This window comes from Dipteris shenzhenensis, chromosome 10, assembly GCF_047967505.1.
Source record: "Dipteris shenzhenensis isolate YYH24624 ecotype China chromosome 10, Dip_SZ_1.0, whole genome shotgun sequence".
In the NCBI taxonomy this organism is placed as follows: domain Eukaryota; kingdom Viridiplantae; phylum Streptophyta; class Polypodiopsida; order Gleicheniales; family Dipteridaceae; genus Dipteris; species Dipteris shenzhenensis.
In genome coordinates this window covers 57,150,039-57,160,451 of record NC_141605.1, presented here as the reverse complement: position 1 = coordinate 57,160,451, position 10,413 = coordinate 57,150,039, and the positions used below count along the sequence as shown (strand labels likewise).

At 43.1% G+C, this 10,413-nt stretch overlaps 2 pseudogenes; one reads left to right on the top strand and one right to left on the bottom strand.

The window, feature by feature from the left end:
• Positions 1-296: 296 nt before the first annotated feature.
• On the bottom strand, positions 297-3,194 carry LOC147898010 (uncharacterized; annotated as a pseudogene).
• A 4,938-nt stretch (positions 3,195-8,132) lies between these two features.
• On the top strand, positions 8,133-10,163 carry LOC147898009 (uncharacterized; annotated as a pseudogene).
• Positions 10,164-10,413: the final 250 nt, after the last annotated feature.

The window sequence follows — 10,413 nt, the reverse complement described above, 5'->3', positions numbered from 1 at the left end:
CCAGAGACTCCAATAACCAATTGAAGTTCTCGTAATTCTGCTCGTTTCGTAGTAGCAAACTTCCTACCTGGAATGGATTGCATATAATAACCCGCCATTTTGGTGGAATGTGCTCGGTGGATGTCTCCATGTGTGTAGACATCTCACACGCAACATCAAGATGCCTCTCTCGGACCTCCTCACCCCTAGCTGTGTTCAAGAAACTCACAGTTACAAGTGCCTCAACAATGGATTATTGATTTGCATGGATTTTGTTGCTTCTAGACCATACAAGTGGATTGTTCGTGCTCTCTTGGTCACAGATCCTCCTCGTTCTCTTTGCGTCCACCTGATGCTTGTATGTTTGCAGTTGTGGCCACATCAACTGTAGCTGCAGCAACTAATGAAAATTATGTTTTAGAATGCTGTTAGGACAATAAATAAAAAACAAAGGAGCATGCTACTTGCGTGTTTGGGTTGGATGTGTGGACATAGTTGTACCCCCACCTACATTGGCGGATTGAGGGCCAACTGGCAGTGGTCCCACTTGACTACTTTGTGTCGAAATTTTGTCAAGTGCCTACCTTGCTGTGTCTAGGAATTCTGCCACATGAAGCTCCTCCTCACCTTGTTCTCCACATTGAGCTTTTCCCCCTGCAGCTCCTGCTTGGGTGCTTCCAACTTGTGCAGCCAGTGGCTCTGTTTCTATAGAAGCTAATACATTGCCAATTATTTGAGGCCCTTACATTGCCAATTATTTGAGGCCCTCTAAACAACGTCCATGCGACTCTTAATCCAACTCGATTTTTGTCACAGTCTTGTCTCGTACCTTTAGGTGCAGGACTGTCCAAGTCTATCGAGTTTCTCTAGCCTCCCGATCTTTTTTTCTGCTCCCTTGATCTTTCAGTCACTTTCTTGCCCGCTCTAGTAGATACAGGCGCCCCCACCTTGCTTGCTTCACTTTCCTGTAGCGTAGAGTTCTTTGTAAGTACATAAACTAACCTGGAAGAGAATTCTTTTGGGGGACACTTGAGTTTGTACATACCATCATTGTAGGCTTCTGTGGTTCTTTGGGCCCCCTTAGTTTTTGTTGTACATCATGTACATTTCTTTCTCCTCTCATGGGTGCTCCCGTTCAGGGTAATCCAAGAATAGCGGGCACTTCTTGTACACTTCCTCCGACCACTTTTTATCCAACTAGAACTCCTCATACATTGATGCATCCAGATCATTGATCGTGGCCCAATCCTTGCACTCACTCGACAAATGGCTCATGGCCCAGTTCTCCACTTTTGCAGACATGAAACTGGCACATCCAAAAGGCTGAGCTTGCCAGGTTAGTCTCTCCACTATGACATTCAAATACATCTCACAAAAAAATGTGTGTCATGAAAGCATACCGATACACATGCCTCCAGCTTGCGAGCTTTGCGCCTTCCTAGGTTGTCAAGGCAATATCGGGCTTGAATTTTTTATGGATGTGCATGAAGAGGCACTTTCCGTGTTTGCACTTGGTTTCCTACATGTGTTTGAAGAACTTATTCTCGTCGCACTCAATTGAGTAGAAATTTCTCCAGCGCCATAAAATGTGGAGTCCAGCTTCCTGCACAGTGTCTCCCCTCTTAGCCAGGTCCTGAAAACCACTCTATTCAAAAGCACAGCAGCATTGTGGGTTTAGGGTGTGCTAAAGCATACGCTCAGGAATGCCCATCATGACACACATCCCTTGCCAAAGCTTTCATAGACCTTACTTTATCGTTCTTAGTCATCCTTGACGTTGCGAGGCTATACACCCTCTCCTTTATTGATCGCCCTCGGGGGCTTCATCCCCTAGTCTAGAGTGGTGATAGTCCTAAAATCGAAAGTGGTTTCAATAAACAATCACTTCGTACACAAGCTTGTCATCTAATCGTTGTTATTCCACAACTCACTTGTACCATCTTGCCCCTAGTGCAGGGTCAGCTAACTTCAGGAGTTGATGCGTACGCTTCAAGAGCTTGTCATTCACACTGTAGTACACTTTGATCTATTTCTTCCAAAAGTCAGCATCCAACAGCTTGCTGCGGCTATGCATGACTGGATGCAAGTGTTTGTCATACGTGTCATTGATTGCCTTGTCATTAAACACATTACAAAAACTAGAGAAGGAAAGGGAAAAGTGTCCCATTATTGATCCTTACCTTCCAGATCACCTGTGCAATGACTAGAAGAGCATTTTTGTACCAATGCACTTTCGTAGAGCTACCTTCTTCTTGTGGGCCTCCAGCCACTATTTCTGCTTAGTTGACAATCTTCGGTGGATTGCCACATCTGATATAGCATCCAACACTCTGGCCTCGCAAATGAGGTCCGAAAAAGTGGTAGTGACAGCCCCCTTCCGTGCTAGCTTGGATTCAAAAGCAACATATTAAACGATCCTTTAGCGAGGGCGAGGCAGCTAAAGACATAGTGCGTTCATCAGGAATCATCAAACTCACTCGTTTGTCCTTGATAACACAAACAACAACTCTCCTTCATCTTCCGAGGGCACTCCACTAAACGGCATTGGATGCGTATATGCCGGCGCTCGTCATTAGTAAAGGCTGGCACTCAAAAGAAAAAAAAAGAATTCGTGAGTTGAAAACAAATGAAACATGGCTACTAATGTTGAATCACCCAAATCAATGGACTACAATACTTACATGTCCTTATCTCGGTCATCCACCCTATGTGGCGATGGTTCCCATCCCAAATGTAAAATAAGGAGTTCGACAAGAATGCCCACTCTGTGTTCTTAGTTTCTCCCTCAAATTCTTCGTGCTTCCGGAGCCAGTGCGCATTCCACTCCCTTTTCACACCCTCGTCCATGTCTCTCTTTTGCATCTTTGGTGTGGCAGTGGACAGGATGAAGACACCCAAACCCGACAAGTACCCACTTGAGAATGTTTCCTACATCTCTTGGGTGCCAGATGTGATCTGGTGGATAGTGGGCATTGGGAGCAATCGACACAAGGGGATTGGGGGCAGAGGGATATTTTTTTCCACCTACAAAGGAACTTTTTTTATTTAGCTCAAACATTCGTTCTCACTCCATGCCTTGAGATTATAGACCTTCAAAAGACCGAACTATTCACAGTGATTGATTGTAGCTGGTCCTCGATGCACTCATGCATGATTGTTTTATCACAGGAGGCCCTCAGTGTCATCTCCCCAAGGACACCCTCCTCATCCATCATCCTCGTACTCCTCTCTGGCGAGTCGCTTTGGTGCACGTCGACCTCTACCTTTGTCACGTCGCCCCCCGGAAGAGGGTGTGCTCACACTTTCATTACGCTCGTCGGAGGAACTATCATCGCTTTCCTCCTCCTCCTCTTCTTCGATTGAACTCTCTCACATCACAAGTTTCCTCTTTCCGTTGGAATCTTGCTTAGAAGCGCTGGCGGTAGCCCCAGCAAATGTCACCAAGGCTCCACGGATTTCCGAGGAGATAGGCCTCCCATCGATGATGCACCAATAAGAGTTTGCACATCCGAGGGATCGAGCCAAATTGTCCTTCTTTGTCTACCTCCCCCTTGCGCTGAAGTAGCACCCCTGGGACCACACAGTCTTCCTCTCGCAGAAGTTGCACCCCCTGTTGGAGGCATGTCCTCATCATTGGGCTGGGCTATATCATCAAGTCTCTATTCACAAAAATTGGTAAAATGGGTGCAAGAAAATCCAACAAAGCCCACTCTAAGCTGATGTAAAGGAAAAGTACATGATAGAAGAGCTCACCACTTGTTTAATGGGCCACACAAGTAACGCGTTCTCTAAGAGGTCCACTTCAGCCCCATCCTTGTTGATTCCTTTGAATGGGGCATTATCATACATGCATATAATGATAACACCAATGTCACCGGATCGAATGCCTTCTGACTCATGTGTCTGACAGATGTGCGCCTAAGCCATTGGATCGTATTTGTCATCATAGAAGATGACAATGTCATCTCGCTTGAATACGGGTGATGCCATTCTTGCTAGGATGCGGATTGAGGATACAGTACAAAGTTAGGGTTTGCAACACCTACATTCATGGCACAAAAACCCTCATTACAAGACAAAAAAGAGAAAGATGGGGGGGGGGAAATAGAGAGAGAGAGAGAGAGAGAGAGAGAGAGAGAGAGAGAGAGAGAGGGGGGGAGGGAGGGAGGGAGGAAGGGAGGGGGAGAGAGAGAGAGAGAGAGAGAGAGAGAGAGAGAGAGAGAGAGAGAGAGAGAGAGAGAGAGAGAGAGAGAGAGAGAGAGAGATGGGTGTGTGTGTGTGTGTGTGAGCGTGTGTGTGTGTGTGTGTGTGTGTGTAGATTTAATAATCCCATCAATAAATGAACCATACAATTAATTCAATCATTTGGATAAAAAAGCACTGGTTGGAAAATAAAACTAAATTGAAGTACCTTTTGACAATATTGCAATCCAAAGCTTTTATAAAAAAGAAATTAGGCAAACTGGCAAAAGAATTTTTCATTATATTGAGTTTGCTGACTAGAATTAGTACAAAAATGTCGAATCCGTCAAGTAGTCCAGGCTCTAAGGTCAGGGTCCACTTACTTGCCACCATCCAAACCAACCTTTTGTTAGAACAATAAAGTTGAGCTTGGGTAGACAGGTAATGCCTGTATTCCCTGGCTTGTTATCGCTTTACCTAAGAATTTGACCTAACCTTTCAGATTCTATAAGAAAAATGAATCAAAAAGAGTTAAGAATGATTAAAAAGTTTATTGTTCATAGAGAGAGGAGAAATGTTTGGAAAACTGCTTAAAAGGAAATATTAATTTAGAGAAAAATCCATGGGGGTAGTCCACACGCTTGACAAAACCGAATGGGGGGTTGTCCACACCTTTATACAATAAGATAAGAAAATATTAAAAAGGATAAGGGCCTAGAGGTTAGAAAAAATTAAACAAGAATGAGGCCCTAAAGGGTGGGAAGGATTAAAGGGAATAAAGTATCTAATTTGCGTGAACTAATTGATTTAAAAATGAATACTTTAGACAGAGCAAATGAATGACTACAACGAATAAAGCACTTGGGGTTATGAGCAAAAGGGTAAGCACGGGAAACAAGAAACAATTAGGAGATAAGGGGTTACAGGGACCAATTGGAAAAAATAAGAAATAAATTAAGGTGAAAATGTAGAGTGGTCTAATAAATTAAACTAGTTATAAACATAAAATACATATAAAAATTTTATAATTGAACTATAAATATATACATATGATATATATATATATATATGTGCATGTGTGTGTGTATATATATATATATGTGTGTGTGTGTGTGTGTGTGTGTGTGTGTGTAAGTAACTATCTATCTATAAATTAAAGGACAATGTTTATTAAATCAAAAAGTCAACCAAAAGGTTGACAAGACCAAAAAGCACGTAAGAAAGCATGCAGCTGCAAAATATGCCACGTAAAGACTAAGAGAAGCCAACTAAAACTAAAGAGCAAGCAAAATACATGACAGTTCGTAGAGATGAGGAAGGTGCTCATTGAGGCCAACTGATAGTGCAAGCATCGACCAAGCTTGGAGGAGCAACAAACAAGGGTACAAGGGGAACCGTGAAAACATGGCTCATAGGTCACAGGAAAGACAGTGTCACCTTATGGCGTACAAGAGCAGACCAAGTAGAGTGAGATAGTGTCACCTTAAGTAGTACAAGAGCACACCAAGCAAACTTCAAGACTACAATGCATCGTATCATGTGCCAAGCTTTACTACCAGTGAATTTATAGTGCATAGCAGTGGAGTAGAGACCGGCGGGTAGCCAGAAGTAGGGAGAAAGCTTAGCGGGAAGGAAAGGTACCAAGGTCCCAAAAGTTTCATGGGAGAGCCATGAGCAATACGAGGAAGAAGGGAGTCACAAGAGGTGTGTAGTGGCGTAGCTACTGAAACCACCACTGAAGTGCAAGAGAAGGCTAAGAGGTGATGAGGAACAACATTGAGATGGGGAGTCACCAAGATATAAAGAAGGAGAGACCATAGGAGAGCTAAGTATAGACAACTTGGTAAGAGAAGGTCAGATCATGCGGTGGAGACACTACCAAGAACGTGAGTAGTGCAATAACGTGGTCAGTCAAAGAGGAGAGAGAGCAATACAAAGAAGGTCAATTAAAAAAGAGAGAGATCATTACAAAGAGGTAAGGTATGTGAGAAAAAGGAGGGTTTAAGAGGTTTAATTGGTCGTGGGTATGACAACAGGTTTTATTAAGCGAGTAATGATAAAGTAAGAGACTAGGGGGGAGGGGAGTTTAGCTAAATGAAAGTTGAGGGGTAGGATTGTGGATTAGTGGTGGGGTTGGGGTTAGAGGGGCACTTGGTCGCAACATAATTAACATAACCAATAGTTTAAGGGATACTAAAGTAAAAATTCTAAAGGGATAGGGAATAAAAATACATTAGAAAGGAAAGAACGCGGTTTATGAAAATTGTAAATAATTAGTCTTAAGTGCAACTTAAAATGGGAGCGTTAGTAATAAATAAAGAAGAAGTAAAAAAAATTGATTGACCAGAGTGATAATGAAATTCAAAGGGGAAGGGGGGAATAAAGTCCAAAATTTTAATATAGGGATAATATTTTTTTTTTAACATTTGGTAGCATTAATGGAGGAATCTGGGGGGAATAAACATCAATGCTATCATAAGATAAAGCTTTAAAAGGGGAAAAAAGGAAGTTAAAACTCAAGATTGTATGTAAATGTGTGAATGTGTGTGTGTGTGTGTGTGTGTGTGTGTGTGTGTGTTTAGTAAAACACGTTTAGTAGTATAGGTAAAGAAAAATGAGACAGGGAGGGGGAGTTCGTGGTTTGTATGACTCAATAAATTGGAGGAAATGGCCGTGTGTGTGTGTGTGTGTGTGTGTGTGTTTGTGTGTGTGTGTGTGTGTGTGTGTTAGAGTGGGAGTCCAGGAGGGGGCAATATTTGTGGGTATCATGAGTGTGTGTAAGTATAAGACAAGGGAAGTGTGTGCATGTGTGTGCTTGCACGTGTGCACACGTGCATGCATGCATCTATGTGTGGGCATGCATGCTTGAAATTTTTTGAGAAAAATGTGTGTGTGTGTAAGAGAGAGAGAGAAGGGGGGGGGTTTACCTTGATAGCTCACTCACAAAGTGAGTATCGAGGGGGTAGCTTTTCCCAAAAGCTTTTTTTTTTTTCAAAAGCTTGTTTTTGTTTTTTTTCTTAAACAAATATGTATTAAAAAAAATAAAATTTAAAAAAATCTCCAAAAAAAGGGTGAAGTTGGCACCCAAAGGAGGACGTCGGTGCCCTCATCTGGGCCAACTTCACCCTTTTGTTGGAGATTTTTTTTTAAATCTAATTTAAAAAAAAACAAAAAAAAGGGCAAAGTTGGCACCCATAGGAGGGCGATGGTGCCCTCCTGTGGGAACCAACTCTACCCTTTTTTTTGTTATTTTCATCCTAAAAGAAAAAAATTTTAAAAAGTCCAAAAATGAAAAAATTTGCACAATTTTTTACCCCTAGCAAAGACGGCCCTTTTTGAAGGCCTTCCACTCCGAATCTAGCCAACATCACTTCAATTCATGCATAGATCTAGTTATGCTGTCGATTTTCCTTCAAAAAGCTTGGAAATTGGAGTTGCTATGCAAAAGTTATGGCTGTGTTACTGTTTGGCAAAAATTCTATATAATTTTTACTAGTTTTCATGTTTTTCTAAAGGCTTGCTTGCCTTTCACATGAATCACCTACACTTTCTAATTGTTGCATAATTGCGATTTCTATGCCAAGAGCCAAGATGCTCATTTTTGGGGGTTTCTAAAAGCTTTTTTTGTTTTTTGGGGTGGAGGTGGGGGGCATAGCTATTTTTCTAAATATTTGACAACAAACAAATTTTAAAAAATGGCATCTTCACCCTTACACCTATTCTTGCATTAAATACTCATTGAATGCTATTTCTCAGACATCAACTATATAAAGACACCCCCCCATCTCTCTTAAGCTCTCATTCTCTCTCAACTCCTCGTCCATACCCTAGCTCTTTGTCCGTCTCTCTCTCCCCCCTATCTTACACCTCTCTCTCTCTCTCTCCATTCTCTCTCTCTCTCTCTCTCTCTCTCTCTCTCTCTCTCTCTCTCTCTCTCTCTCTCTCTCTCTCTCTCTCTGATCCCTCTTGAAATGGCCGGCCCAAGTGGTGCAGGGTCTAGCAACCTCAATGAAGTGTGGATCTATTTGAACTCCCTCTTGTCGGAGCCAATGATATGATATGCAAATGGCGGAACCATTGTGCTAAGTGAGGATGACCTCATGATAGGCAAGGGCACTTGTGTGATGGCCATCACACATGTAAATGGCCCCGCCTACAGTCTACGCAAGTGGAAGCCATTTAAGAGAGTGGATTGGGGCAGTTGTACATGCTGAACACGAAGTTATTGCGTGACTATGTGCTGGAGAGAGAAAAGAGTGCACCTGCCCATGCTCCACCCACAATAGATCCCACCTAAAGCCCAACCAATTTGAGGTAGAGACCATGCGAGTTGGACCCATCATTTCGAGCATGAGGGAAGGTAGCCATTGCACAAGCTATACCCACAATAGATCTCACGGCTAGCTCAGGAAGCCCGAGCTCGATCAAGCCATGTTGAACAACCATTAGGAGGCCATGGCACAGTACTGATTGATGATGACAATGATACAATAGCCACAATGGAGGGTCCTCAAACAATCATTAGCATGTCGCCGTACATCAAGTCTTTTGGGCGACGTCATCCACTGCTTCATCAACTGTTGCACAATTCAACCACAGTGGAGAAGTTGATGGAAGTTCCAACAATGTACAACAAGAACGTTGTGTTCGAATTGCCACCCATGCTGCATGGAGCGAGTGCAATGGACGGCATGGAGCAAAAGTATGACGGCCATTGCTGGACGAAACCAATGTCAACAAACATGAAATTTCATGGCAAAGTTCATTGCAGTAGGTGTGTGGGGGAACTAGAGTGTACAAACCCCCTTTGCTCCAGCAGGTCGATTAACGGATTGTTGAACCACATTGCATGGATAGATCGGTCCATAGCACACCCATTGCCGAGAAATTGAATTAGAGAATGTTGACCATGTCTCTTTAATTGCAAGCTATAATCTTCTCTTGTCTGGTGTAGGAAAAATGAACAACAACATTCTAGCTATTGGAATGTCTGCTATTGGCTTGGGAACCTTGGCCTGTTTCTTTTGCAAAAGGTCCCCCATTCTTTTGAAGCAATGCGAATGTGTGGTGTACTACGCGATGGTGGGGCCCAAAATGACGAGACTCTTTTTTCCACGTGGGCACACATAATCACAAGGTGCAAAGAGGTACTTATAGAGCCCACATAAAAGACCTGAGGTGCATGGTCGAAGAGATGGTGAAGGACTTTAGTGTAGAAGGTCCCAAACACCTACAAATGGTAGGCACAAAAAAAATAGTCTCAAGTGCCCTCATCCATGACTTGGGCATCTCCCTTACGGATAATGAGTTGATGGCAATGCTTGAGGAGTTGAAGCCTCTTGTCCAAAGGCACAAGTAAACCATACAGGGCCAACCCAATGGCAACTACATGCAAATGTGTTTTCTTTGCATTCTTAGAAGCAACATAACGGGTAGTCGAATGGACAACCTCAAGCATATGGCTCACGCTGAAAGTGATGAAGGCATGGAGTCTAGACTCTTGAAGCTAAAGCAAAGACATGCTTATAGATTTTTCCATGGGAGCCTCTTCCTCGATCAAGCAATCGATGATGAAAGCAGATGTTTTATCTTCAAGATGTTGACAACAAGGCCTCCTTCGGGGGTAGATCTAGTGAACCGCATGCGCCGCACTCGTGGTGGAGATCTACGAAATAGCTGGATATGTTTTGACCATATACGATGCATATGCAGGTTGACAACAATGGCTACTCACGTATATGATCTGAGGTGAGGCAAATGCTACTATTCCTACATTCCCTCTAGCACCAAAAGGATGATGCTTATGCCTAACTTTAGTTGTATGATGCAGCATCCAAGAGTTGATGACTGTTGCCATGTGTGAGATGAAAGAGGAGGACAATGAGGCTCAGATCATTTTCTGGTCAAAGCTAAATGATGTCATGGAGAAGTGTGGGCACCCCACTATGGACTTTAAAGGCTTCATGGCAGACGAGACTAGCGCGAACTGGAGAGCAGTATGAACAGTCTTCAATAATGGACAAGAGAACATGATGCATGGCCGAGAAAGGTCTTGCCTTTTCCATTGGGAGCAAAGCCTACAGATCCACACCTCCCAGTACGTGCATAGGAGCTTCCAAGATGAGCACAAACAGCTGTGTCGATTGTGGAGGTGTGCATCGATAGAGGAGGATGCAACCACACAACAAAGTTACATTCGAGCTTGGTGGGCCACAGGGAAGGTTTCTAATTTGAACACCCTTGTGGATTGTT